The sequence below is a fragment of the Sinohyriopsis cumingii genome, chromosome 5 (assembly GCF_028554795.1).
Source record: "Sinohyriopsis cumingii isolate HCF-2022 chromosome 5, ASM2855479v2, whole genome shotgun sequence".
Taxonomy (NCBI): Eukaryota; Metazoa; Mollusca; class Bivalvia; order Unionida; family Unionidae; genus Sinohyriopsis; species Sinohyriopsis cumingii.
The window spans coordinates 40,581,978-40,606,453 of NC_142965.1; the positions used below are offsets into that span (position 1 = coordinate 40,581,978).

Genomic DNA, 24,476 nt, shown 5'->3' on the forward strand with positions numbered 1-24,476 from the left:
AAATTTTCTTCACTGCACTTGTGCTTCCCTTACTATCGTTAAGCCATGATACAAGATAACTTTGCACTTACTTGTCATTTCTGGCAAGTGGATGGTGCAATCAATTTGCACAAAGATGAATTTATTTCATCCAAATATTTCATGTGAATAAAAATTCCAAATGGAGGCACTTGTCCGATCAGACAAGATATATGCATATTGTAGTTAGCTGGACTCTAGCTCTGATAGTCCTGGGCAATAGGATAAGCTGATTTTGTTATCAGTTTAGAAATGCATCCGCTTTGCAAATACTATGCTTTAAAAGACGAAACTGAATCCAATATTGATGAAATAAGAGTCATTTGGATTACCTTGTTTTTTGTTTGCCTTTGCTTTGCCATTAGTTTTCAAGCAGGCTTCTGCATGAGTAATACAATGTTTTAAAATAAGTTTCACAACAAAGGATGCATTGCATTTTTCTAAATGCCATCAATAATCAATGGAATATTTTTAAAACATGTACTTTGAAATGTGTCTCAAGTTACTTTATCAATTCATTTAAAAATCTCTGGCAAGTCACATGAAAAGCACAATTTAAATCAAGCCATACTTACTTATCAAAGACTTTCTCATTCACATCCTTTACCTCACACAATAAATATCAGCAACACCAACATTAAATTCACACAATCAGTACAAAACCTAGGTGTTACTCTGGACAGTACTCTCACATTGCACCAACATGTCATGAACATATGCAAGGCTGCGTATCTTGAGCTGAGACGCATCAGCTCCATTCTCAGATATCTTTCAGTTGATGCCACTAAAACACTTGTGTGTTCATTACTGCTTTCAAGACTGGACTATGGTAACTCAATTCTGTCTGGTTCATCTTAATATCTACTGCAGAGACTTCAAAAAGTTCAAAACATAGCTGCTTGGATCATACTTAGAGTACCACAATCAGAGCACACCTCCCCGCTGCTCTGTACCCAACACTGGCTATCCATTCGATCCAGAATCAAACACAACATTAGTTCTCTGTGCTACGTTTCACTGACAGACTCTAGTCCAACATACCTATCCGACCTCACCTATGTGTACACACAAGCAAGATACTTACACTCCTCTTCCGACAATCATATACTCATTATTCTCACTATGAAAACAAAGTCACATGGACAGCATTCTTTTGCATACCAGGGCCCAGCAACATGGAATGAATTGCCCACTGAACTTAGACACAAAGACGCAGTGATCCCATTCAAGAGTGCTCTCAAAACTACTTATTCTGACTACAAAAACAAACTTAATGACTTAATAATGTTAACTACCTTAAATATTCTCAGCATGTTTTTTATGTTTTCTAATTTCATGGTGTTTGTTTTTGTAATCATATCATTGTGTATGTTTTTATGTTGTCTAATGTTGCAAAGCGCTTAGAGCTTCTAAAGATTAGGCGCTATACAAAGTCCTCATTATTATTATTATTATATTTAGCTTGGATGAATATTTTTTAAATCAGTGGCCATAACTAAAAAATGGGATTTTGTTTTATGATCATAAAAGTATGTTGGACACCATCCATGATGTACAATGCTGTCTGACATTTCTATGCACCTAAGGTTTCCATCTCAAATATTAAAGCAAAATGCATACCGAATTTGACAGATTGATGAAAATAAAAAAAAGCAATGCTTACCATTTGAAAAGAGGCAATTGTAACTAGAATATTCTATTCAAAATGATATTAATTTTGGACACAGGGGATACCACCCCCATGTTTTCCTGACTCGTGATATGTCGGCCTATTCTGTGCACAGCTTTAAAAGATGTAATGTTTATCCATCGAGCTATAGAAATGAAATACATTTACTGTAGACTGTTTCTGTCAGCAGTTAAGTTGAGTAATTAGGTCAGGTTTATAGCTAGTTTACAAAATTCAATGTAGAATGCCAATAAATGACAAGATATATTTTTGCAAACTAAAGTGATCTTGAAAAAAGATTAGTAAAGTTTAACATTTTATAAAAAATAAGCTATTATGTGGAAAAGAAACAACAATGAAATAGGATGCAATGTGTTTACGTCTAGTTTTGGAAGGTACCGTCATAATTGTACCGTAGTTTAATGGGTGGAAAGGCCATTGAAAGGTAAGGGCAGTGCGGAGACCATCGAGTATGTTCCAGAATAGCTGAATCTTTGTAGATACATAGATCCATTCGTAACTTCAGTCCGCAAGCGAAACACTGTACTTCGTATCCCAATCCTGACTCGGGTCCGAAGTAGACAAATCCTGTTCTAGCTAAAACATACGAAGAAGGTAATCCTTCCCTATCCGTAGGCCATTTTTGAAACGTGTCCAATCGACGGGCACAATCACAATAGTCAGGTAAGAAGACTGGAAAATGGTAGGGTTTGAACTTGGAGTTCTCACTGGATTTCTCACTCGATTCTTGCTGCGGCGAAGTCATCCTTCTGGTGGGTGGCTATCCTCTTACAACCATTGTTTTATACCGACATGTCCATACGGCAAAGTAAAGTGGGTGGGAAGCCGCACTCGCTTCTGCTACACGATTTGATAGACTTTTTCCAAGGGTCGACTGACGATGTGGTGTGTGGGTAAACGTACAATCTTGTTGGGTTGATAGGTGGTCACTTTATCTAGACTGCAAGGCTTCTTTCAATATGCCAAAGTTGACCACTCGACTGGTACGATAATTCAGAGTAAGTCCTTTCACTTTACACTTCGTGTGCACTTCTCCTTGTTTGTCCCAGTATTCGTAGCCGTAATTTTTGGGACCACCACTAACGAAACTTAGAATCTTGTCATCGGGGTGCTTGTCTGTCCAGGCTCCTAAACGGTCTCCTTCGATGTCAGGGTGCTGTTGACTCGGGTGATCGATATAAATGCAACTGTCCATGTCAAAGTACAAGACACGTTCCCCTAACAGTTCTAAAGCTTCGTACAATTTTAAGCGAGCATGAGCTGTCATGTAAGCTGCAATGATGACATTTCCAAAGGGGTCATCTTCTACAAAGTTCAGATCTTCTTCGTAATTCACCAAGATCAAATCCTCACGAACGACGTCCACGTGTTTCATGAATTTGGCTTTGTCGTGAATCATCTAAAAGTAGCAGGAAGGTTCGGTCAAATACTCCGTCTTGGGTAAACACGGTCATTGTGCCATTTTACCCCACAAGCAATTTAACATCACTTTGGCAAACGATCGCCTGCCTTCGTTTTTCTCAATGTGATTTAAAGTAATGCCTTCTTGTGCCCAGAATTTCTCTCTGAATGTCTTTTGGTCTTCGGGAGTGTGACACCAGGACAGATAGCCACTGGCTTCTTGCTCAGTTTCAAAAAGGCATCCACGTAGTCTGCGAAAATGCCTTTCTGCGTGGGGTCACCCTTGTGGAATTATTGTGTCTTGGGAAAGTGGCAAATTTCGTACACTTCTAACAGTTGGTATCCCATGTTCAGAGCTTTGAACAATTCTACGCTGACCCATGTCCCCGTCAAGGCCCGTTCTTCCTGGGTGTGATGACAAGGTTGATCTTGGTTGCACGTTTCAGCACAAGTACGGCACAAAGGAAACACAAGTTTGCCTTGGCAATGGCGAGGTAAGACGGGATGGTATAGGTTCGTGGGAGGCAAAACTTTGCACTTGATCAAGCCTTCGTATTGTCGAATGTTTTTCAGGTCGATGTGTTCGGTGAACAATTGTGGGTGCCCTGCAGGAAAGCAACAATATTTGCACACATAGGGATACAGTGAACACACGTCCAAGTATTTGATTTCTTCTCCTTTCTCTTCGTCAGCTTGGTACAGCAAACAGGTGGCATTGGTCCTTCCTCCGTACAAACTATTACTTGGGTTCAGGGGGTCCATGAACTGGTAACTTTCCATGAGGCGTTTAAACTCAGGATCGGTGTTCAAACGGTGATTGTATTTGTGTTCCCACATTTCCACCACTTGGTATCCTTCCTGTTCTAACTTTAGGCGTGGCTGACAAATGGCCTGGTACAAGTCTTCCATGGTTCGTTGTAAGAACTGATTTTTAGTGCCGCGGTCAGGGTAACAGACGGGACATCCGTGAAATAAGCAACCGTTAAACTCGTACATGATCTTGGGGTTTTCTAAGTCCCAGCCATTGACCGAATGCATTCCGATGATCTTTCGCCCTGTCCGTTGCGGGCATGCTGAATCCATTTGTCTTCCTTGTCGCACAAGTAATGCAACCAGCATGGGGCTTTGACCGAGTATTGACGTTTGACATAGTTGGTCGTTTGAGGACTGATGACAGCCACAGTGTTTTCAAGCATGAATCGTTGTCGGTAGACTAAGGAACACGCTTTGGCAATGGTGCAAGCCTCTTTTAAATGATCAACCCCTCCGTGTTCCATGAACAGTTCTCGAAATTTTCCACAGCATCGCCGTAAAATGTCCATGTCGGAACGACGATACTTTAGCATTTCTTCCTGAAAGTCGAAAGGGTCGGAGGCGTGAGCCTGGTACCAAGCGTAGAAAGTTTCTCGTTCAGTACGCATGTTGTCAGGGTCGTAATAGTGAGCCTGAGGCAAATGGGGTAGAACGGCGTGTTGATTGGCTTCTGTATTGAAAAAGTGTGGAAAGTACCCTTTAGCCATTTCTGTCATTCCAAACATTTTAGGCATTCGACTCAAAGGCATGGCTAAGTAGCTCATCGAATCTTTAAACTGCACTTGTCCCACTTGCATGAAAATGATTTTGGCTCCGTTCAAAGTGATTTTAGGATGCTCGATGCCACGTTCCGTATAACATCTCAAAAGAAACTGTCCATCGTATCCGGAGAAATTGTGAGCCATCACCGTGGCATGGTGATGACAATCTCCATAACAATGTTCGATGTCCTCTTGGCTCCACGTCTTGTCGATGGGGTCTAAGACCCATTGTGTGAAATCGGCTAGTGTGTTCAGTCCTTGAAAGATTTTTTCACGCCCTCCAGGAATCTTACTGCAGTGAGGGCAATAACTCAAGATAGGTTCTTGAATCACTTCTCGCACGCTCGATGAGCCACGCAGAAATTAGGAATGTGAATACTGGTCTCTTGCATGCATTCGAAATCGAAAAAGATGAAATTGCCTTTCTTCTTCTTGTGACCATCCTCTTTCTCTGGTTGGGATTGGTATTTTTGTATGTAGCATTGGTGTTCCAAGTCCACAATGCAGTGACAAATGTGACATTTTTTCTTTCCTGAACATACGTGTGCCTTGGTACTGTTGATACATAGACCTTGTCCACACATTGGGCACAATCTCAGGAGTTGACAAGCACATTTCTTCTGTGAACCTTGCATCTTCAGATGTTGTTGGTAACAGGCAGGGCTGACAAATGTGCGCAGACAAGCAGGACAATGCACTGGTTCTTGCCCTTCGCTCAGACAGGGTTGAGAGGCCAAACATCCTGAGCATTTCGATCCACAATGTTTGTGTTGCTCTCGATTATTATAACCATCATAAGTCACATTTCTCACAGTAATATTTGTATCCCAGGAATCCAGTGATAGTGGTAATGGTATCGAAATGGTCATCGTGATGATAGAGGTGAATGTATTTTCCATCCTTAAAGTCTTTCCCTCGAAACATCAGAGACCCGCGCACTTCTTGAGGGTGCACTTTCAAGGTGTATCGTGGAGCTAGGGCACCTTGCAATTTTTGCATCTCAGGAATGCCACAGGATGTGTCTTTGGACAGGCATGCTTGTTGTAACAGAAGTTCTGCTTCATTTCGTTGTTTGGCTCGGTTCGATTTTCGAATGTTCTCCCAGGCTCTTTTCCATTCTACCGTGTCGTTCTTGTCGGCATAGGTTCATCCCACCACGATGGCTCGGGCTAAACACATGTGGTCTTGAAAATTGTTAATTTGGACAAGACTTGTTTTGGTAATGCGAAGGTTGTTGACCAATAAGGTCTTTCTGCATTGTCCGGTCCCTTGAGGAGGAGAGACGTGGGTCATGTCCAGTGTGGCTTTTCCATCGGTGATGTCAAACTGGTCATTAGATTGTTGCACGTGTTGAATCTTGTCCATGACTTTGGAAGTGGTCAATTCTGCAGGGCTGCTAAACTCGATCCAAACAGGGGATTTCAAGCCATCACGTTGTATGGAAAGTCTCAAGCGATCATCTTCTTTGGGTTGACATTGTCGCTTGAGTGTGGTGAGCAAAGAATCCCACATGTCGGTGATGAACCCTTTTGCTTTCTCTAACAGTACTTCAGACTTGAAATCTTTAAACTTCACTGTGTATTTGTAAGCCGTAGTTCTAAATTTTCTAGAGGGATGCTTTTCCGTCTCTCGAATGTCATAGTACTTTTTAGGGTTGACTAAGGGTGGTAAACTTTGTTTAGAGGGTTTGGATTCTGGTTCACTCATGTCCTCTTCAAAATCACTGGCATGAATTTGTGCCAAGACTTCAGCCCTAGTACGAGGCGATAGATCACGTTTCTGCCTCTTACTTTCTTCTTCTTTCTTCTCAAATGAATTGGATCATTTCATCTCGATAGCAAAAAGTCAAATGACTAAAGTTTAAACACCATGGATTAATTTATAGTCATAGCAGACCAGCGTATATAAAGGGTATGTGTCTTGTCCTTTCACTATTCATTTCACTCTCAAACTGAGCACAACAATGGAAGAGACTACCAAGATCGAACGTTTCATCAGAGCTTTGCGAGGGGTCATTAGAAAATTCTCTTCAGACCAGCCGAGGGACTACTCTCCTTCCTTTCAAGATAAAAGTCAAGATACTTGCTATATCTGTCAGAAGAAAGGGCATTGGTCTTCAGAGTGTCCAGACCGTCAAAAAAGAAAAAAAAGGGGTTAGAAGAGACAAAAGTCAAGATACCTGTTATTATTGTCAAGAAAAAGGACATTGGTCACCAGACTGCCCAAAAAAGAAACAAAAGGAGTCAGAAGAAGAGAGGGATTCTTCAGAGGAAGAGGAAGAAGAAGAGGAAGAAAACAGACAGGTGAAGAAAAAGAAACAGGAGAAGAAAAGAAGGGAAGAAAGTGAAGAGGAAGAGGAGGAAAAGACTATGACGGTGAAGAAATTAAAAAAACAGAGAGTGAACAATGAGACAGAATAAGTCTATGAACTTTTTAAAGTGCTCTGTTGTGAATTGTGAATTGTAAATATTTATAAAAGAATAAATTAATTATAAAAGGTAAGTGTCTTTGGGATTTGATTTTAAAATAAGAACCTACACTCACGCACACTCATACACAGACAGGTACTATTGGGTAAAATGGTTTTTATTAGTTATTGGCAATTGAAAGCCTATCTCTTTTCGAGAGACGTGGATGGCCCTGAAAAGGGCCTTTTTTGGTGTAAGGGGTGAGTTTAAACAATCAACTTTAACTGTTTTAAGCCTTTGCCATGGCCAAGGCCTACTTCTGGACTGCGTACTGTTGATGATGATTTCGTTGAAATCACTAAGGATGGTGCAGTAGGCGTAGTCACAGGGTTGGAGTGTTTAGCTTGGGAAGGTCGTATTCTCTTCGGCCGTAATAAAGAAGTCTGATACATCTGTTTCAGACTTCTTAACTAAAATGTCTAACAGTACCGTGACCGTTTGATTTTGACACCCTTGTTTCTTTGCTGCTGCGTCTTCTTCTTGTTGTTTTTTTCTTACCTCTTCTTCTTGCTGCTGTTGCTGTAGGAGAAAAGCTTGTTCCGCTTCCTTTTGCTGTTGTATAAATTTCACCAATTCTTCTTTCTGTCTCTGTATAAAATTTTCCATGTGCGGTAATGAAGGAGAAGGTGACGAAGGTTCAGGAACAAATTCTTGCAAGGTAAAAAAATCCACAAAATCCCAATTCACCTCTTCTGAAAGTAAGTCTGGGTTCCCTTGGGTAGTCTCCACCATCAGTGCACCCAAACTGATCGTTTTCTGAGTTTCCGTCATGCTGAAAAACTGTCGCTTAGATTGACTACGCACAGGCGCTAGCGAATCTATATAGACTATGTGACGTCACAGACTGCTCTCTTCGGATTGGACGTGGGCTGACTGAATTTTGTAACGCGTGTTTGGATTGGTCAACAAACTCAATCCGTTTCAATCCTTCCTCCCCCTATAAATAAGTACAGTTCACTGCATTCCTTCACCTGTTACTCAGCACCCCAACATGTGGACCGATGTACAATCTTCAACGCTTGTGTCTTCGATGATGTTCCGGACGGACATATCAATGTATGTCCGATCCAACTGGACAGTTATCCACAGGACAGACACCAGCCTGTGGATGCGAAGAATCTTATGTGGAGCATCAAGGATGCCTCAAAAGAGTCTTAATCTATGGTCCTGCAGTCAGGCACAGCCTAAGGTCAAGAAGAAGATGTCACAGATGCCCTTTATGTTAAGGGTATATTAACATAAAACCAAAGGCCCTTTTCAGGGCCATTCCTATCTCTCGAAAAGATCTTGACTTTCAATTGCCTACCCCTTTTTTTATTTTTTTGTTTAAAAAAATAATAAAAAAATAGAGACCCCTCCCTGTTTCAATTTTCGCCTGTTCCATTTTCATAGACCCATCAGGTCGGGACCTTATTAAAATAGGGTCCCGACCCTGTTCCATTTCCCCTAGTCCCAAGACAGTCCCACGATTTATTCCCCATGTTCAATTTCCCTTGTCCCTAGAGTGAATAGTTTTTTTTCTTTCTCCCATGTTAAATTCCCTTTGTCCCTAGAATGGATATTTTTTTTTCTTCTCCCATGTTAAATTACATAGTCCCCAGAGTGGATATACCCTTTTTAACATGGAAGTTCCCTAGTCCCTAGACCGTCCCTATTCACTACTACCATTGTCATTACCAGCCTGAAACCCAATTTAATGCCATTTGTATAAATTCATTTCAAATAAATATTATGATATAGTTGAAGTGTAAAGTCAAGCAAGTATTCTGTTTGCAGATTTTACATTTTAGATATTATAGTAAAGTCATATTTTCTCTTGTTTAGTAAACTTTATTGCAACTGGTTCCAAAATAGTAAATCTTATATAATGTTCATTCACCAGAATAGGTATTAATACAATCCCGAATTAACTGTATGGTACTAAAATATACCCTGATCTTGTGTGAGATTGTAATATACAGAACTATACCTCAAGACAACAATAATATATTGAATTTATATTGTATCAAGACTGTCATGGTTATGAACTCCAACTTTATTCAGGTTTTTTCATAATAAATGATCATCTTGTGCTATGGTTGAAAAGAAATCAAAGTTCAGTTTAACTCCATTCTCTCCACATTTGTAAGTTGTTAAGAGGCATACTCATCCTCAGTGTTATAGTAAAATGTAATCTTATTTGGATCAATCTTGGTGGTGTAATATATGAATGGAGAAAGAATATTATCATCCAGATTAAAATATGTTTTATTCAGACTCTACTAAAATTTTTAGTTGGATATGGGTTACGGAACCTGATGTGTACGAACAAGGCAATGTGTACCATGACCTTTTTAATTTAACATTTTAAACTCCTGCAGAAGAAAGAGATTTTTTAGATCCATTAATCTGTATTAACAAAAACATTTCTTCAGTATGATTTTCAATTACTTAGTATTGACAAAACTCATATTTTAAAGTTGTTGTTTTTTGTGTTTGGTTTGGCCTTTTATGGTAAACCAACACAAGTAAGTTATTTAGTGCCAAGGCACTTTAAGTATAGTGCCTTGCCCAAGGACACACCATGGTAGCTAACCCAGGTTGGTCTGATGGTAGAATTTGAACCTACCTTATTTCACAGGTCCAGAAAGCTAACCACTGAGCCACTACAGCTCCCCATCTTATAGTGGAATGCTGGTATACTTTATGATCAAGAAGGATGGGTTGGGGTATGCATGTTGCATCTGAAAAAAGTGATGGAAATTTTGTTTACATAATATTTTAGTCATACAATATGAATCATTTTCTATAGATTTAAGATGTATCAGATCAAGTTAAGAAAAGTCATATATTCTGTTTCCTGGGAATGTACTAAAATTCACTGTTATTGTTTGATTTTTTGGTAGTAAGCTTACTTGGTATTTTTTTCTTTTTAACTTGAATACCTAATTTGTTAACATCCTATTCTAAATCTTCAGAGTTCTGTCTATTAAGTGACAACTGTTGATACATGTAGGGAAGTTTTTGTTTATATCTTTTGATTTTTGTGATTCTGGAAGTTGCAGTATTTGTTGTTGTATTATAACCATTTCAGTAATTTAATGAATGCAGAGTATACTGCTCTATAAATGAAATTTAAGTGAAAATAATGTAAAAGTATGTTTCACTGCAAATATAAATTGTTTAAAATAATATATCATTTATCATATGACTATTCAATTGTGGTAACTAGTATTCCATCCAATATCTATATATTAAAATATGTCTTTTCATACAGCTGGTGATCATTTAGATACAAGTCCAATTGAACATAATCAAATTATCAATGCAGGTGTTTTTATTAGTAGTAGTATTGCAAGTATAAGTGTTAGTATTAAGATTTCATATACAGGTATGATAAGTGTATCATAATGTTTAAATGATGCTCCTTGTTACAACATAAAATATGTTCATTGAAACAAATGGTTCACTGGTAAATTGGCAGCAAAGGTCTTCACTGAATTATGTTGCATAAACTATTTTACAATAAAACATATATGATGCATCTCAATTATGATGAATGTGAGGAGGAGGATTAATAATAATGCAATTTAAGTTATCTTCATAAGTTCTAGCAGATGTGTAATTTTTATGTGGTTCATCATCAGTTTGAAACTGGTCTGTGATTTCTGGATCTGGACATACCTGGTCCCCTGCTGTTGTGCTGCTATGGTCTTTACAGTTCATTAGGATATCAGTTACACTTGGTTTACATTTAGAACCCCATGGGATGGAATGCCCAGTTTGAAACTGAGAGAATGGTTAATTATCCATAATATAACTCCTGCAGTTATTATTAGGTTTGATATCAAGGTCTTTCTTTAAAAGCTTTTCAACTCAGGTTCTGTTCTACCATACAGATAAATAAAGTCAAATTCAAGGCTTTCAGATTTGTCCAGTTTGTTTCATGTGTTGCAGCAGACAGACTGTATATTGCCACTGTACCATATAAATATCAGTGCTTAGTCTGCTCTCAGTTGCTGTGGTTTGATTAGTTACAAGTGTCATCACATGTGACTAATTATTGACCAATGTAATGAAACTTGTATAATTAGAAGGCTGTATTTAAAAACTCTAAAGATCTTAAAAAGAAAATTGGATCGGGGTAAGTAAAACCTTTTACTTTGACCATTTGGCTAGAAAATAATTTTCAATAAGTTTAAATTGGATAATAGTAATATAATAATTAATTACACAAATCAGAATAAAAGCTATTTGCATATCCCCTTACAGCTGTTGCTTTTTCATAGTACTAAGTAGAATAAAGTATAGTTAAGACAGATAAAGAAATATCCCGTCATATATACCTTACATCAAATAAAGAAACTCAAGATGGATAACAACAAAATTAATGTCACATCATCAAATAGTTATCTCAGCTGCCTGGTCAACCTAAAGGCAGATAAACTAAGGCAAACTTACTCCGAAGCAGTCTCATCCCCCCTAAGAGAAAAACGACAGATACAGTTCTTAACGCCAATTTTCAACTCGACCCCAACTGACTCGATGAGTAGACTCTACCTGTCACCAAGCGTAAACGAGAATGTGGACAATCTACCGAGTAACCGCAAAACTACATCCGACATGAGTACCCAAACTGAGGAACAATACTCAACAAGCACAAAAACAACCCAGACCACGCTGGTTAAAAACACTAGCAGCCAGGGGACTCAAACTGAGAACCTACTAGATGAAACAGAACGCCCTCACCCTACCACAAATAAAGCAGTCACACACGACTCAACAAAAGGTAAGAATAATAGGAAAACCAAATCCCAAATACCAGTTAGAAAGAATAAGGAACACACTAACTGTCAATACAAGACCCAGCAAGCCGGTTATGGACAACGAAACAAAGTCAGCTAAAGAGACAAACACCAGGGGAAAAAAGACCAGTCTGCAAAATATCCAAAACAAGAAACACCCCGCTGAACTGACTCTCTTCGTCAAGGGAGTAAATTCCAAAATAACGAAGTTAGCCTTTAAAACCATAGCATGGCAATTGAACAAACATCACCAAGGAGAATTCACGCTTAAAAGCACTAGAGACGACTTGCTGATAATCAAATGCACCACTGAACAACAGATTGCCAAATATATGGAAATTGAAAGAATAGGCCAAATAAATGTTCAGGTCACTAGACACAACAGAACAAAACAACACATAGACCCAAACCCCTCAAAAACACACAACAAAGGAGTCATATACGTATCAACTCAAAATAAAACCAATGAAATAGTAGACTACATAAGGAGTAAAGGACAGGAAGTAGAGAAAGCAATCCGCCTAAAAACAAGAAGGGGAAAGGATAGCACTGCAGTGGTACTCTTTTTTAAGGGCGCCACCCCAGAAACTATCAAAATAGCCGAAAAACTCGAGGCTAAAAAAATTTTTGCTTTCAAAAACAAAACCACGGTTCTGTGGCAACTGCAAAAATTGGGGGCATTACTCTAAGAGTTGCGGAAACCTATTCCGGTGCAATCAATGTGGTCTTCACCACCCAGACCGGAAAACATGTAGCGCCACCAATCAGCACTGCGCTAACTGTAGTGGTAACCACAAACCAAACCACGCAGAATGCCCCAGGGCTCTTAGAGAAGCCCTAATAGTCGAATATATGATCTCCCATGGGGTAAACTATAAGCAGGCCAAAACAAAAATCAGGATACCAAAAACAAAATAAATAGGTAGCACCCTCACTGGTAGGAAACACGCATAAAATGAAAACAACAGTAAATTAAACAAACTATTAAGACTTTTTGCACTAGAGATGGATTCCAGAGCAGAAATCAAAATATGGCAATGGAATGCACGCGGCCTTAGGGCCCACGCTGACCAACTAAATAACAAAATACTTGAACAGGAAAGAAAACCAGATGTTATATGCATACAGGACACCCACCTAAATGATACCTCACGTATCCCAAACATCATAGGCTACAACACCAAATACCTAAAGCATCGATCCCCCACAGCAAGAGGAGGGGGGTTAGCAACCTTTGTTAGAGATGGAATTACATCAGAAATGCATAAATTAACAGATAGTAGACCGCCCAATGACTTCGAAATACAGATAGTCAAAATAACCGCTCAAACTAAGCAGGTACTAATCGTTAACCTCTATGAAACAAATGAGCAGCGCAATTTAAGTGCAGACGAAACAATCAAAATGATTAAAGACTGTGGAGAATGGGTGGTAATATGCGGGGACTTCAATGCGCACAATGAACTATGGGGGAGTCAAAAGACGGACATTAAAGGAAAAATTGTAGAAAAATGGGCACAAAAATGCAACTTAGTTTTTCTAAACAACGGAATGCACACCCGGATAGATGACAGAACAGGCCACACATCAGCAATAGACCTATCTCTATGCACACCAAGATTAGCAGGCATTTCTGATTGGCAAGTTGATGAAAGCGACCCTATGGGAAGTGACCATTACCTTATAAATATAGAAATACAAATTAGAATACCTCAAAATAAAGCGTCCTTCACACCAAGATGGAAATACGAACAGGCCAACTGGATTAGGTTCAAACAGATAGGTGACTCAATCGACCCAGAAACCATATATCACCGGGACATTGACACCTTTAATGACAAATTAATAGAAACCATTAACACAATGGCCCAAGAAACAATTCCTAAAACTAAAGGAGTAGCACCCAAACCCACGGTGCCCTGGTGGAATAATGAATGTAAAATAGCAATTAAAGAGAAAAAAAGAGCTCTAAACAAATTCAAAAGAACTAAAAATAATAGGGACTTTAACTACTACAAGGAAAAGGAAAAAACTGCCAAACAAACTATTATGATAGCTAAACAAAACTCATGGAGAGAATTCTGCTCAAAACTAGATATTAACACAAAATCGAAGGAGGTGTGGCAAAGAATTAAAAAAATGAGAGGCAAAACTAAATCAATAACCCCCAACATACCTGGACAAAACAACAAACATAAGGCAGAATTATTCGCAAACTATTTCGCCAACATGTGTAGCAATACCAACTTAGAGGATAAGTTTAAAAATCATAAAAGGCAATTTGAGGAAAGCAACTCTGACAACATAAAGGAAGCAGGAAATAATGACGGCCCACTAAACCTTCCGTTTACAGAAGCCGAATGGAGAAAGGCCCTCGCCGGCAAAAAGACCACATCCCCCGGGGAGGACACTTTGGGGTATGAAATGTACAAGAACCTACCCAAAAAACTTGTCACAATTGCACTTAACCTCATTAATAAAATATGGGAAACCGGTACCATACCTATAAGATGGAAAAAGGCAGTAGTGGTCCCGATTCTTAAGCCTGGAAAACCCTCAAGCGATATAAAATCATACAGGCCCATATCACTAACAGACAATATATGTAAAATAATGGAAATTATGGTAAACAACAGGCTGAAATACCATTTAGAAAGCAAAGGACTACTAGCTAATACACAGAGCGGGTTTCGCAACTACCGAAGCACAATAGACCAACTCATGAGACTAGAAACCGCTGTCAAATTAGCATCTAGAGAAAAATTTTAAAAATCCAGATATGTTACAGCCATCTTCTTAGACATGGAAAAAGCATATGATCTAATGTGGACTAAGGGACTGATAAGTAAACTTAAACCATACGGAATAACTGGCAATATATACAAATTTATTGCTAACTTCCTAACCGATAGAAAGATACAAGTCAGACTAGGACAAGACTACTCCGAACGATACAAACTGGAAAATGGCACACCACAATGAAGCGTAATCAGCCCAACTTTATTTAATATAATGATAAACGACCTGGAAACAGCGGTAAAACCCAACCACCTTGACTTATCCCAATTCGCCGATGACAGCGCCGTATGGAAAACTGGCAACCCGGCCAGCAGAGAAACGACCAAGCACTTACAAAAAGGACTAAACGATATAGGAAATTGGACAGATAAATGGGGATTTAAATTGTCACCTCTAAAAACAGTAGGCATAGTTTCCAATCCTGGAGGTGGCCACCCCCCACCCACTCCAAACTTAACCCTAAAGGGGGTACCCATCAAATTCGAAAAACAAGCGACACTCCTAGGTATGGTATTCGACCACGAACTCACGTGGGCAGCTCATATCCAAGAACTCGTAACGAAGTGCAAACGAGACATCAACCTCCACAGAAACCTCAGAGGGGTGAATTGGGGGGTTGATCAAAAAACACTCGTTACCCTATATAGAGCACTTATAAGAGCAAAATTGGACTACGGTTGCCAGGTATATGGAGCGGCGAACGCCACGTTACTAAAGAAACTAGACACAGTCCAATCAAAAGCGCTAAGGGTATGCACCGGCGTCCTAAATGGTACCCCCACACAAGATATCTTAATAATAGTAGGAGAACCCCCGCTAGACCTAAGGCGGAAGGAATTGATGCTGCGATACTCGACTCGAATATCAATACACCAACCCAACTACCTCACGCTACAAGCCCTCTTAGCATGCGACAAACCATTCGATACAAAAGGAAAAAATAAAAAAATACCTAGTGGGAAAATAATTATAGAATTAAAAAGGAAATTTCAAATCGCAAATATCAACCCAGAAAAAATAAGGTACTACCCAGACCCCCCGTGGACCTGTCCCACACCACAAATAGATCTTAGCTTACGTAAACTAGGACAAAAACAAAATGACCCGATAGGACTAAGAGCATCAATACTAACGTACATTGACAACAAATACGAGACATACACGCAAATCTTCGCAGATGGATCAAAAACCAAAAATCCAAATAAAACTGCAGCAGGGATAGTGATCCCAAAATTAGATGTCACCGTTGGAAAAAGACTCCCAGACCAATGCGCTATATACACGGTAGAATTCATGGCAATACTAATGGCATTAACATACGTCAAAACATACCCCACAACTAAGGCAGTCATTCTAAGCGACTCTTACAGTGTACTACAATCGTTAGCAACGGACCAATCCAAGAGCAGACCTAATATGATTAATCATGCAAGATCGCTACTTAAAGAGATTGAAAAAAACAACAAACACGTTGAATTCGTATGGATACCCTCTCACATCCATAATCCCAGGCAATGACAAAGCAGATGCAGAAGCAAAAAACGCCACAAACGAACCAAAAGCCCAAAATATAGCATACAGCGTCACTGAAATCAATAACATGGGACAAGATCAATGACATGTGGCAAGAGCTATGGGAAAAATCGGATGCAAACAGTCTAATACACACGATGATGAAAAAAGTAAGTAGAAAAGTCGAAAGTCCGACCTTCAAAAATCCATACGATATAACAATAATAAATAGAATAAGAACAGGTAAAACACTATTGGCAGGATGCGCAGGGAAACACATAAAAAGGGGACCAACCGAAAACTGCCCCTACTGCCCAACTCCAGAAACAATCGCACACTTAATAAATATATGCCCCAAATACAACCAGGAAAGGGCCGAACTAAAATCTCAACAGGAACAAATAGGAGAACGGTGGACATACCCGGAGTTACTTGTGGCAAAAAACAATAACATAGGAATGACCTATAATAACATCATGACATTCATTAACAAAATAGGCAAAAGGGGACAAATCTAAACCGAATGAAGGGTTGGGTATAAAGAGAGACCATGTAAAGAAATTAAAACCAATAAACCTAAAAGATCGAACCAAAAAAGAAAAAAACCAATCAAAATATTACAAATCACTGTTTGGGAATTGTGACGGCCGGCTCGGGCTAGTGGGTTCACAGACTGACACCGCCGCTCATAACCCGAACAATAAAAACCAGATAAGGACGAATATTACAAAATCACTGTTTTGGAATTATAATGGCATGCTAGGCCCCGTAGGTTCAAAAAAAAAAAAAAAAAATATAAAAAAATAAAAATAAAAAAAATATACATTCAAATAAATCACAAATAACTAAGCTAAACAAAAATAACAGGTAAATAGCCAAGTGGTCAAAGCGAAGGGAAACAAAGGCAATCAAACCACCTCCCTCGAAGAAAACATCTCACGGCGAACATGGCAGTATCAAAAGGACGAGAAGACCAAAACAGAAACAGACACGGGATAAGGCAGAAAGAGCTGAAATAAAGAAGAGCAGGAAAAGGCACAGAATGAAGTTAAACGTCCTAAGGCAGTAAAAGAAGAAAGAACAGGACACTTGCAGACCTTGGGGAATGAAGGCAGAAACAATGAAAAGAGTATGCCTCAAATAATCAAACCACCCCCACCCCCCAGTATGAAAAGAATTGCCTTCCCGAAATCAAACAAAATAAATAAGGCCACCCCCCCCCCACATCTACTTATAAGTGTGAATGAGAAAGTGAGCGTGAATGTGTGTTGTCGGGATATGTGGGAAAAGCAGAAAAACGAACAAAAATGTCTATAGCCATCACACAAATATAGCATACACACTCCCTACCCACCTTTTTTTTCTTTTCTTTTCTTTTTTTTTTTCTTTTTTACAAACAAATTTTACCACATAGGGCTTTCATTCTGACCCACGAAAGCCCTCTTTTGACCAACAACTTACTGGCCCTGAAACACACTGATTGGTTTAAAGCCACATGTACGAAATACTTAACCAAATTGAGATCTCCAAAACAAAATAAAGGGCTACTAAAAGCCTACTAGATGTGAAAAAATTTCCGGAAAATTCAAGTACGCAAAGTACACAAAATTTAATAGACCTTACAAAAGATAGGAAAATTCACAACTCAGGAATATCTGAAGCGTATGTGACAATCACATGTTTGGCAAGATAGTACAGGAATAGCCCAATAAATATAGGGAACTGGGCATTGATTGCAACGAAAATTTAATAATACTGCTGCTGGTGTGCTTCGGTTACTGCCTGAAATGAGAGAGGAAGGAGATGCAGGATGCAGAAACAGACCACCAACGGAGTACAACGATGGAGAAGGTTGCAGCGACGAGAGCCTGGGCGGGACCTTTTGGGGCACCTGGGCTTCGGCTTGCTTGCTTGGGGGCATTGTATAAGTTAATCGCTAAATTCAAAAAGTACACAAACGTGTACAAACAAAACAGTCGCACATACCGAAGGTGCACGTGATTTTAATCCAATGAATGAATGAAATGTGTGCTAGAGGGTAGGGTTAGCAGTTATACTCCCAATTATGTTTGTGATGAGCAAAAGCAGCTGCACAAATTTGAGCTTTTAGTTTGGTTCTGGTAGGGTCAAAGGATGCAGGTACATTTTACATTATTTTTTTACTAGAAATAGCTATTTTCAATATTTTTCTGTGACAAGGCAACTAAAAGAATCAGTATGTGCCTTATGCATGAATAAAGTTCACTAGTACTATAACAAATTAGCATACTTTTCATCACCCCTCTACCATCAAGATTTTTTTATATTTACCTCTGTAGCAGACACAAATAAAAGTCGGCAGCTCATTTGCAGACTAAGTTACGCATATGATCTCCAATGCTCATCTAACTGTGACAGGCAGTCACCAACAAGCCAACCTATTTCCATGCCTAACTCAAAGTAAATCTGAACCACATTATAGATTTAGCTTATGTGTAAATTTATAAATGCTAGGCTTGTGATAATTAGGTTCATGCCTTCTACCTTAAAAATTAGAGGGATGTCAAAATACGAAACTATCCAGTGAGACCTATGATGTTAATTTTAATCCCTATGGGATTTGTGACATAAAAAACCCAAATGCTTTATGTATTAAAAGGTAACTAATGGGGGCAGGATCTGCAGTGAATCAATGGTTAGTATGCTAGACTCCTGATAAAAATGTTTGTGTTAAAATCCTGTTATCAAGTCAACCAGGTTACCTACTGCAATGTACCCTTGCCTTACTCCAATTCCCTCAGTACTCAGTAAACAACTAGTGTTGCTGTACATAACAAAACCAGTCCATATTGATTTTACATATTTTACTAAATCCTGACAAAAATAATTCTCTAAATAAAGAATGATTAATATGTGATGGTCTCGCATGTAATCAAACTCTTCCAAGCTTTTAATGATATGAACCGATTTATCAATGTTTATCAAATTTGCATGAAAAACTATTTCTTATTTGTCATCAAATATGTTCAATGTTTTGATCATATAAGCATTTCTGCTACATTAAATCAAAATAATCTTTTTGTCAGAAATAGAGCCCTTATAGTATTTGCAAGGTCAACCAATCAGATGCAGAATTTGAGTTTAATATGAATGAATATTATTTTTACAAAATTGCTCTTTTGCTATATCTTGATGAGATAAATCTATTCACCAAGTCTGATGAAATTAATGAGAAATAGTTTTAAGAGCAGTAGCAAGAATGGCTAGTGAGATGTAGAACCACCACATTATATGCATAGATTTTGCTTATAGCCTCAGACATACAAGCAAATAATTAAACAAGTCAGATCTAAATTGGATCATAAACACTGTTGTGCAAATCATAAGAAACTCTGCCAATCAGATGCAAGGTCACTTCACTACCATACCTTTATCACACTCATAATAAGCATCATTGTGAAACTTGACTCTATAAGCCCAATGGCCAAGCATGATCAAACTTGAATCAGCAGTAGTGGTTATAACCTCATGTATTTGTATGCATCTTCACTTCTTCAATCTAGATCTCATTTATATAAGCATGTATTCTACGTTTAGTAAAAACTGCACTACATGTATAAATATTGCATGCGGTGGTAACATACTCAGATGAAAGATCACCTTATTATTATTAATGGTTAACACTCATCAAACTTCAAGGACAACTTAATGATTTTAGCCTATATTGTGGAAGTATGGCTTTTAGGCTGGTTAAAAAACTCAACTAATCTTATACATGATCACATGTATATACTTGGATTTTCCTCATTATTAGATTTATCCAAGATGTTGATTTAAGCCCAAAACCAAGTTTTATATAAACAAATTGATCAGAACTATGGACTCCAAAGTAGCTAATTTCTTACTGTTGAAAGACAGAAGGGGATGTGAAATAAATAACACACTCTGGACCATTACATAAACCCACTTAGCCTTTTGACCAGTTGAGATAAAATATCAACAATAATGTTAAATAAGATTGATAAATTATGTTTTCTCACATTACCTCTAGCCCTTTTCAACATGGATGGTATTTTTCTTCCACATATGTCAGCTCTTAATTAGTGGCCCTTTCCCATCATGAATGTTGTAGGTGAAACTCTCAGAATTAGGCTTTTTAATTTATATCTGTAGAAGAAAAAAACTATTGGTCTGCATATATCAATGTCACCATTTCTGTATTAGATTAAAATACCATATGTGTGTGTGTGTGTGTGTGTGTGTTAATTTTAGAATTTAAGCAAACTTGTCTCCATGTGTTTATTTTAAAACTGATGATGATAACACATAACAGGTTCAATGGATAAAATGTTATTTCTTACTTCTTACAACTGCTCATTATATCTGAATTTACATTCAATGTTTGTTTTAATTAACATATTTGGGATATTGGGCAAATTATTTATTTTGTAGTTTATCATTATATCATTTACCAGTCTTTTATCATTCAAATATGTAATATAGTACCATTATACTGACTTCATATTCTATATGATATCCCAGCAATACATATTAAGCAGATAAGTGCAAAAAAAAATGTTCAGAATGTAAAATTTACTCCAAGCTCAAAGAAGATCAGCAAAAGATAATATCCAACAAATTACCAAACAAAAAGCGAAGTTAACGCAGTTACCTTTATTATGATGTCTCCAACACCAACGGTACTGTACAGCTACGTCTTCTGAGTTTTACCGTCATCTTGTCTTTCAAACCAGAATTAATTTCTTGAGCTCTTACAAAATGAAGAAACTTTTAAATACTATAATTTAAGCAGCTTCTTTACATGCCATCAGATAAATTATGGCACAGTGTTATGTCTGTCAGCAAAACGCAACTTCACATTTGGACGGCGCGCTGTGTGGGCATCGCCGACACAGCAACTGACATGAATTCTCTATTAGCAGACAATGATTCGGAATAAATCCTTCGCAAATCTAACATTCTCGATTTTTCATAGTTCCACTTTTCATTGTTGCATCTGTTTGATTGTACAATTGCTAATGATGTTCAATGAATCAACTTCAATTCATCTGCTGTCTGAAATCCCGGTTCAGTTGGTATTTTCTTCCGCGCATGATGCCGTGTAAATAAAAGATACGGTCGACATTCAAAGTGGTTTAGGTTAATTTATTATTTTTCTTTATTAAGGTCATTTGCAGAAAGTGTTTCGCTAGGGTGAGAAAAAAAATATAACAAAAAGAAAACTTTCTTTTCCAACGCTAATACTGTATATATTTCAATTTGTGATTGATGCTATAAATAAAAAAAAATGATAATAAAGCATTTTAGCCCGTGGCTTCGGCACGGCACTCGTTTTTGTGGGTTTTTTAAAATGTTGTTAGTGTTGTTTTGGGGTTGTTTTTTGTGTGTGTACCACACTAAAAAACATACCAGGTATTAGGCCTAACGTAGGAAAAGAAATTATCCTCTATTTATTACTATTCTTACTGTCAAATGACGCAAAAGTGATCAAATTGCTATTAAGATTTTGTTTTGTATAACACTTACCGCTCGTTTTCCTCGAGATAAAGCAGCCACTTCAAAATGATTATAAAATCTGTGACAGATGAAAAACGTGGTTTAAATAATTCGTAATCGCCTGCCTTAAAATACTGTAGGAATTTGCTAATGTATGTCATGGCCCTCGTTTGAATAGATACCAACGATCATGTATATCGACCAAATTTTGTATATTCCTGCCCACAATCATGTATTTTGTATTAAACCGTATATTACACGAGCGCTCTGTGGCAAACTCGGGGGGGGGGGGGGGGGGGGCGGGTCTCCATTATACCCAGAGGCGTAGCTATGATATTTTGCGCCCGGGGACGAACTATAAAATTGGCGCCCCAGCCCCCTCCCCGTTTAATCACATTTTTGAATATTACCCTTGTTTACTTATTATAATGTAACGTTGTAAGCCTCATTTTGGCGCCCGGGGACATATGTACTCCCCTTCCCCCCCCCCCCCCCCAGCTACGCCTCTGATTATACCTGCTGTATCAGTTGAGAAATATATTGAACAGATCAGGCCCCAATACTCTCGCTCTGAAAAACATTAAAATAATTATATGCAGAATATCGGTAGGTCTCCCTCTTGCCAAAAATGTCAGCACCATATATATTTTGCAAGTAATGTAATGGGTATAATAACACACACACACACACACACACACACTTTTTTTTTGGGGGGGGGGGCAACGGACAGATGCCCCCATTTCCCCAAAAAAATAAAAAGTATTTTATATTTGTGTATTTCCCCCTCAGATGTGTTCTACGTTTTATTAAAACAAAATTTTATATAAAAAATTTAGTTTTTAGAATTTTTGATGGGGTATTTATGTTTCCATAGTGTTATCTAAAGGGTTGTTCGTCCGAGTCTGGTTTCCCTCACCTTGCTCGAAGTTCATTCCCTTGAAATGTTTTGTAACCTTTGCTATATGTCGCCTAGGTCTCAGTGTTTGCTATATGTAATGGTGTTATATTGTGTGTATGCTATATTTTCTTTATGTTTGAGACAGCAAGTATAGATCAAATATCTTTCCCAGTTGTATTTCTTCCTTTATGATGTTATATTGTATCTTTTAATTTGTTTTATGGTTTTCTAATTTTGACGATGGAATGGTGTACTATTTAGATTTTGTTTAAAAAAAATAATTTCCTATTTTATTATTCGAGTGATAATATGTGTCGTTCCTCATAATAGTCTTTAAAGATGTTGATAGGTAGGTTACGCTCGATCCAAGGTTCACGCTTCTTTATTCTGTATGTGTTTTTCCTGGGTCGCGTTAGGCCTCCTTTATTTAGTTTATCTGATTATGCTTTATTGAAAGATCCAAACGTATTTATGAGACCACATTATTCTATAGTGGTCAACCATGCAGTGCGGGAGAAGTTAGTAGGGTTTTAAACTAAGTGTTATACAGTATGTATTTGTGTCTTTATTTTGTCTCTTTATGTTCTACATTGGGTGTTTTCAAAGACTCATGATGGGCCTATGCACTTCACTGAGCCCTGTGACTTAGCCCCATGATGTCATCGCCATTTACTTCCCCCTTATATTTTCCCTGTATCCCTTCCTATATATGTCTTTAGAATTTTCTTTCAGAGAAAGAAGAAAAAAAATTAAATTACAAAATTCTTTTATTTTTTTCTTTCTTCCTTTCTTCCCTTTTCTCTTTTAAAAAAAAAAAAAGTTATATGGGTTTCTTTGAAATATTTGAAATAGAATTTGAAATTTTCTTTGAAATATGGCTGTTGTGGGGTGCGAGGAGGGGGTATGGGTATGGCATCAGCTCGCAATTGCGCTACGCGACCCTTCGGTCTGTAATACCTATTCCTCCCTCCCCCTCTCTCCCCCAATTCCAACATCAATTGCGTTATATCAACCTGACGGTAAGTATCTATTCGTCGTAAGACGTACTGAGTTCTTGTTGTGGTTAATATTCTTATTTTTACCACGTATCTTATTTAAAAATCTTTATCACCTGTCCACAGGATATCATCGTAGTTAGTATATAGTCTATACATTTTAGAACGATTTTGTTTTCGTAGTCTAAATCTATGAATAAAATGTTATTTTTGTTATACTTATATTTTTTGCAAATTTTCATTATTAACTTTATCCTATTATGTTTAGTTTTATCACATTGGACAATCGTATGTAGTTTGGTGAAGTTCGCTGTTTTACATAAAGGGCATTTCGGCATTATCCTCAGCATACGATGTTTGATTGTTTCTTCGCCTGTTAGCCAGGTGTTGTGCAGGTATTTAAAAATTATACTTTGTGTTTTGACAGATCTTATTTTCCCCAATTTTTCCAATTTTTTTGTCCAATTTACACCCTCAGTTGTCCTGCTCTACTCTACATTTTATATTTTTGGTTACCTCCTCCCTAATCCAAGCGTGACTTTTACTTATTAAATTTTGCATAAATCTGTTTTGTCTCTATATTTTAAAATTAGTTCTCATATGTTTGCGTGGCACTTCGATTTTTTTATATTAATTTGTTATTTTTGTATATCTCTGGTCGGTTTCTCAAGGTGAAGCCGAACCAGTAGATGTACGGTGCTTCTCACGCTGTAGCCGGGTCTGAGTGCATTTTTTTTTTAATCTATTGATTATGTTAGTTAATTATAGTAGTAGAGGGCTCGGCAACCCCAAGCCCCCTCTACTTTTGGCCCTATATAATGTCTCTTTTTTTACATGATGC

General features: G+C 37.9%; 1 long non-coding RNA gene across 1 annotated transcript; it reads right to left on the reverse strand.

Annotated features, from left to right (window-relative positions):
* Positions 1-360: 360 nt before the first annotated feature.
* Positions 361-21,976, reverse strand: LOC149799001 (uncharacterized). The gene is made up of 4 exons (XR_016420858.1): positions 20,898-21,976; positions 20,271-20,392; positions 9,760-9,874; positions 361-398 (listed from the first exon to the last, which is right to left on the reverse strand). It is a non-coding gene; the product is annotated as an uncharacterized LOC149799001 (long non-coding RNA).
* Between the last annotated feature and the right edge of the window lie 2,500 nt (positions 21,977-24,476).